Source organism: Megalobrama amblycephala, linkage group LG6 (genome assembly GCF_018812025.1).
Source record: "Megalobrama amblycephala isolate DHTTF-2021 linkage group LG6, ASM1881202v1, whole genome shotgun sequence".
Classification (NCBI taxonomy): Eukaryota; Metazoa; Chordata; class Actinopteri; order Cypriniformes; family Xenocyprididae; genus Megalobrama; species Megalobrama amblycephala.
The window spans coordinates 11,768,487-11,775,606 of NC_063049.1; the positions used below are offsets into that span (position 1 = coordinate 11,768,487).

At 35.0% G+C, this 7,120-nt stretch overlaps 1 long non-coding RNA gene across 1 annotated transcript; it reads right to left on the minus strand.

The window, feature by feature from the left end:
* Positions 1–2,564: 2,564 nt before the first annotated feature.
* LOC125269487 lies at positions 2,565–6,611 on the minus strand. Its single transcript, XR_007185121.1, has 5 exons — positions 6,487–6,611; positions 6,020–6,170; positions 5,754–5,846; positions 3,223–3,270; positions 2,565–3,050 (listed from the first exon to the last, which is right to left on the minus strand). It is a non-coding gene; the product is annotated as an uncharacterized LOC125269487 (long non-coding RNA).
* Positions 6,612–7,120: the final 509 nt, after the last annotated feature.

Here is a 7,120-nt window from a genome sequence, read left to right on the forward strand (position 1 = left end):
TGTAAAAAGCGCTACATAAATAAAGGTGACTTGACTTGACTTGCATGACAAAACCAACTAAACATAATTGTGATAACTATATTATATTCCCACAATGTAGATAAGGCTACCTTGTGCCTGTAGCAACATTTGAAAAATTGTTGAAGAAATACAAAAAAATACTGTTAATTTGTGTACAATGGCATGTCCATATTATGCTTCCACGAGGTGGGAATTCACTTAAAAAGGCACACATCTATTCTATGTAGCTGCTGTAGTTTGCCTGGCAAAGAAGCTCAGAAAAACATGATGCTGTAAAAAATGTAGTGCTGTTTAAATTTCTTACCGGTTGCTGCATTTTCTTTCACTTCAGCCCACTTTGATATTTGATTGATCATGCCATAGCTGGAAAAACAATGAGAAATGGCTAGCACACTTTGCTAACACACATGCACATGCATGTGCATGGAGTTCCAGTTTACTTTTATCCAACAATGTTACTCCACCAAACTGATGACATTATCAAATATTGACAGATAAAATTTATCAAATTTATGTTATTAAACAGTTATCTTTGTAATGATATGGCTTATAGTGCTGCTCTCTGCATCTCTCTTCTGGCACACTCCTAAACACAGACAAATTTACATGAGGAAACATGGCAAAATATGAGCAAAGTTACCTTGCTGAAGTCAAATCCTAGAGAAAGTGTACAATCTCCTCTGTTTCTGCTGCTGAAAATTTCTTCATTGTGATTTACAATAAAAACATATATATTTATTGTCGAATTTACCCACCATTGAAATTTAACCATGAGGCTTTGCAGATTTACAGCAACATGCTGTAAATCTGGTTCTACAGTAAGGATTTGTTAATTTTACAGTAAAAATGCTGTGAAAACTACAGAAATTTGTTACAGTGTACTGTATGCTCTCAATGACAAATGTTGAACAGTTAGTTCATGCGTCCATGACCTTAAGGCTAGATTATTATAATGCAGCCACCCAGTAGGTGGTTGCCCTGCACGCTTAATAAACAAACTACAGCTGGTCCACAAGGCAGCAGCTAGAGAACTTGTGATCAGTATGACCATATTAACCTGGTTCTGTCAACACTGCATTGGCTCCCTATTAAACATTGATTAAAATCTTGCTAATTACTTACAAAGCACTAAATGGTTTAGCTCCCCAGTACTTGAGCGAGCTCTTAAAGCATTATAGTCCTACATGTCTATTGCGTTCTCAGAATTCTGGCCAGTTGATAATACCTAGAATATCAAAATCAACCTCAGACAAGAGATCCTTTTCCTGTTTGGCACCTAAACTTTGGAACAGTCTTCCTAGCATTGTTTGGAAAGCAGGAACACTCTGTCAGTTTAAATCTAGACTAAAAACACACCTCTTTATCCTGGCATACATATAACACAATTTCTCACATCCATTAAAAGATTGTTAGGCTGCATAAATTAGGTCAGCCAGAACCGGGAACACTTCCTATAACACCCGATGTACTCGTTACATCATAATAAGAATGGCATCTACGCTAATATTAGTCTCTATGTTTATCCCGAGGTTTACTATAGTCAGCTGGATCTGGGCTGCATCGAGATCAGATGGAGGACCTGAGCCTAGACATGACCATAACACATTCCTGAAGTGTCAGCAGAGATTGTGTCAACTATCCCATGTGAAGGCAGGGGACGATACGAGAGCCATTGGCACAGATCCGCAACAAAACCATTTCCATATTGGTGTGATGAAACCGATCTCCAACCAGATGGAACTGGTTTAAACATTTTGACCGTTCCGATCCAAATCTGACTTGTGACCTGTAATGTTGGCTGAATCATAATCATGCACTGTTCGATGTTGGCCAGAGGAGAACTGACCCCCCGACTGAGCCTGGTTTCTCCCAAGGTTTTTTTTTTTTTTTTTTTTCTTCATTTTTGTCACCTCATGGAGTTTGGGTTCCTTGCAGTTGCTGCCTCTGGCTTGCTTAGTTGAAGAAACTTAATATTTAACAATGTTTTTGATCTGCCTGCATTGACACCAAAGTGAACTGAACTGGGCGATGACATCACTGTTTTCTCCAGAGCTGCTGTATAGATAAATGATCTAAATTAATAACTAATGATTTTTACAATGGAATGAATCAATACTGAATTTACTTAAGCTGGACAATGACACCATTTTCTTCTAGAGCTGCCGTGCAGCCAAAATTATTTTCCTATTATCACGGTAAAGCTGCTTTGACACAATCTGCATTGTAAAAAGCGCTATATAAATAAAGGTGACTTTACTTGACTTAATTCTCGTATGTTACGCAGCATGTTTGAGCTTTCGCAAGAACCAATGAAGCTCGTTCTCATGTGTTAAGCAGCATGTTTGAGCTTCCGCAAGAACCAGTGAGGTTCATTCTCGTGTGTTACGCAGCACATTTGAACTTCTGAAAGAACCAACGAGGTTCATTCTCATGTCTCGTAACTATAATAACCCTGTCTGAATCTGACATATTTAAAAATGTGTTGCAGACACACACACACACACCAAAAAAAAAAAAAAAAAAAAAAAGCAAAGGAGCAGAACAGTGGTCAAATACATCTTTTATTTAACCTGGCAAGTCATTAAGAACATGTTTTTATTTTCAATAACAGCCTGGGTACCTCAAACCACTTGTGAGATACATACTGTACACCATACAGACAAATTTGCAGAAAGCAAAGTAATATGTTTGAATACCAGATTTTTGGGGACTTATGGATAGAGAGTCCAGTAACAGTGATAATACTCCTAGGAGGGGTGGGGGTGGGGGGGTAGAAAAATAGAGGAGGGGAGTGAGATCAGTAAGCAGGATGTCCCCTGCCTGACTCTGTCAGCACATCTACATGTTCCTGTGTGTAGCTGACACCAACACCACTGCTTTCTAGCCCGAATCACTCCAATTAAGAGCCGTCCAACTGTGCTTCCAGACACGTACACCAGTGACACCCAATGGTCCATGATCTGTCTCCACCTTAGCATAATGAAGGAATTTTAAAAGCAGGCTCACCCCGAAAAACAGGCTGACTATCCCTAGAACATAAAGTACACACAAAGCTGTAGTGTTGGGACTGGTAACTAAAATCTAAAACTAAGAAAATTAAGAATACAGGATTTTTTTTATTATTTATTTTTTATTTATTTTTTTATTACTAGCATTGTATGTGATATTTCAGAAGGTGAGAACTCAGAATAATGCTCTTACTGGGTGTCTCACAAAGCCTGTCTGTACATTTTCATGTTTCACCTCAATCTAAAGAAAGAAATAAGAAATGACATTATAAGGAAAGTGAAAACTATACTTATGACCATTTGCTTTTAAGATTGCCTTTATTTGTTTACTTATTTTATTTTTTCAATAATATGTTATTATTGTCATGACAATTATAGCATGTCCATTGGTTCAAACTGTGACAAGCTAAAGATCAGTCTGGCACCTTTTCTGAATCACATAATGGAAAGCATAAAAATACAATGCACATACACTCAAACATTTTAATCTATAGTATTCAAAATTAAATAAATTATACTTATCATCAACATTTGGTAACACTATAATAACCCATGCTATGAATCATTAGTTAAGCATTAGTAAATAATTCATTCATAATTTATAAAGCATTAATAGACATTAGTAAGCAGTTTACAAATATAGCTGTAAATGCTTTGTTCTTGATTTATCTTGTTATAACATGAAAAATAAACCTCGGCAATATCATAAAAATAAAAAAGGAAGTAAACAAGCAACAAAATGAACAAAAAGCAACAAAAACAAAAAAAAAAGAACAAAATAAGCAAGAACAAATTTTATATGAGATTTCAGAGATTTATTTTTCATGTTATATCAAGTGTACAGCTGTACCATTTCATTTTTTGCATCTTGAAATAAATGTTTTGTATCACTGTTGTGTTTAAGATAACAGAGCTTTAAAATCTACTAAAGCTTTACAAGGCATAAATAGTCCTCAATTTAGATGAGCTCACAAAATTGGTTAACTGATGACTACATAACTACCTGAATTAATCATGAATTATAGAAAGAATACAGGGTTGTTAAAGCATTTATTAACACACTGAGTAATTATTACTATATGTTTAAATAAGATGTATAAATGTACATTTATATAGTTTATTAATAATTTATTTACACTTTCTAAATGATCTTATGAACAACAGTCAACTCCTAAATTACTGGTTTGTAAAAACATGTAATAATTTAGAAATGATCAATTGATCATTAATAAAGTATGTAAATACAATTATTAAACACATTATAGATATGCTTATAAATCAAGAACAAAATATGTACAGCTGTATTTATGAACTGCTTACTAATGCTTTATAAATGATGAATTGACTATTTAGTAATGCTTATAATGATTCATAGTGTGCAGTTATTATAAAGTGTTACCCAGCATTTCTCTCACTTTGACAACTTGAACTTATCCTTTTCACTAAGATTACTGCAGTGCATAGGACTTCCTTCTCTATGAAGGATCCAATGCTGCCTTAGAAGGGAGCACATCTATGATGCATTGCTGCCTCCAAAGGCAGCTCAATATGTTTTGAAATAGCTAAAAATACTTTTTTTTTTTTTTTACCATAGCATTAGGGTGTTAAATCTGTCGGAAAATTAATAGTTATTAGTGCACATAAACATGACAGTCAAATGGTCATATAATCTTACAGATACAAATGTATAATAGAGTAGAACATATATTGATTTATATTTCAGACAGAGAGGATATTGAAACTAGATATCCAATGCACCAATATAAAGCCCATCACACAAGCATGACCCCTATAGATCAATTCAGCCAGTGAGCAGTTCGCCATTTTTTACCAGTATGCAGTAACATTATCTCGTAAGGTCTTTAACTCTGTAACTGAATTCTTGCCTGGCAAATTCAATTGTAGTTTTCCCTTCCCAGCCTGCAATGTAATATGTGCATTTTGATTCGATTTGTTCCTCAAATACATACATATACATATTGTTTATTTGGTTTCCTAGAGGTAAAAAGTCAATACTTGTAGCTGTGTATAAGAAATTCTAAATGCATCATGAAACAGCAAAATAGTTATTTAATCTAATACAACAAAAGCACATCAGTTGTTAATTCCACATGATTAAATATTTCCAGCATTGACAATGTCTTATTTCCTCTCGTATATCTGTCATTTGTCCTGTTTTGGGGGAAATAGGAATATTTTAAATCCTCTGAAATTGAATTTCAAAAGGTCAACGTCTCTTAACAAATTGAGATGAATTTAAACCACTGTGTATTCATTTCCCTACAACGTGAAAGATTTTTACATGTGCAATCAAATATCTGCTTTTGAGTGTTTAGTCACTAATATGCCTTTTGCATGAAATAAACACTAATGGCAATGCCGCTTATTGTTTCAAAATCAGGGTCTATATAAGAGAATTTAAATACTGTATCTCTGAACTATCTGAAACCTTGTAAGTGACTGCCTCATTAACTTCTATACCTTTTATTAAGGGATTACCCTTAATAAAAGGTGTAGAAGTGAATGAGGCAGTCACTTGCAAGATTTCTTCACAATCAGATATTGTGTGAAGAATTCAACAGAGCATTTTCTTCTGCAACTCTTTCAGAATACACAATTTTTCTTCTCATACTTCATCATACTCTTCACCCTAATAAATGGTTTAATTAATCTACTGTTAAAAGCAGGTTTTCATCTTTGGTATACTGTCTGCTGGATACAAACCTCTGTGTGAGAGCAATGCCAGGGTCAGAACATTTGTCTCCCTGGTTGCCATCCTGGTTCTGCAGAAGGTGGCCCATGTCCAATTTTTAATTGCTGCATATGATATATGTTGTACACAAGAAGTATAAATTGGTTATTGCAAATATTCACTTTGTCTTCATTGGAGGATTACATCTAAATACAATGAATATCAGTCCTCAAACACAATGCTATAGACACCAGTGGTTCCCAACTCTTCCTAATCAAACACACTTGATCCAGCTCACCAGCTCATTAGTAAGGACTCCAAGACCTCAGATGGATGTGCAGTTAAAAGACACATGAACAGTGTGCAGTGTTGGAGGTACTCCAGGACCTATATACTACATGAGCAATATCATGCAAGCAGGTACAGCCCTTTGGTCACAGATGTTCTTCCTAAAATTTATTTTAGATAAATAAAATTAGACAATTTTAGGCAATTTTTAAATATACAGTTGATATAAAAAGTCTATACACCCCTGTTAAAAGTTGATTTTTGTTATGTAAATGTGAAGATCTCATACGTTACCCTTAATTCTTGTATATGCCCTGTTTGTTTTGGTTTATATTTGTTTGGTTCATTTGTATAAATGTTTGTTGGTTTCTTGTTGTTTGTTTAAAAATAAATTTGGGTTATTTATTTCTAGTCTAAGGTGGACCAAGAGTTTTCTTTCTTTATTTTATTTAGAATTTACAAACTTAATTTTCTTACCTTTTGTCTCTGGGCTCATGGCTGCAGCATGGTTCCGGGGGTGGGGGTTTAAAAGGAAGTGCAGCCTTCCTGTTTCCTTTTTTATGCCATCATAAGGAATTATGGGTAGTGTAGGCATAGTCTACTTACTAGTGTAAGCAGCGGGAACCTCTTACATGAGAACGTGAAGTTTAAAGCTTACAGGCTTCCATAGGTCCTCAGCCCGCAATGTCTTCTGGGATTTCTAATGGTTCAATTCTCTCAAGTCTGCATTCGATACATCCTCGATATCAAGAAGACATCCAGGTACTTTAATGTGTCCTCTGTCTGATATGCCTTTTGCATGAAATAAAGTAAGTACTTGGGTTCTTGAGTATTGGAATTGAACTTTGGCGGTAGGATTGATGTAGTCCGAGAACACAAGGACGCAAGATCGGTTAAGAACACATAATGAGAAACTGCCCTAATCATCAAGCTCATGTGAAATAGATCAACAGGATCTCATTGTTGAAAAGTGTCGCTCAGGACTACAAAATAAATAAACAAATAAATAATTAAATGGCATTAGATAAAAGTGCAGAAAGTATGGCACAACAGTGGCATTATCAAGAACAGGATGTCTCTCCAAAATCGATGAGAAGACAAAGAGAAAATT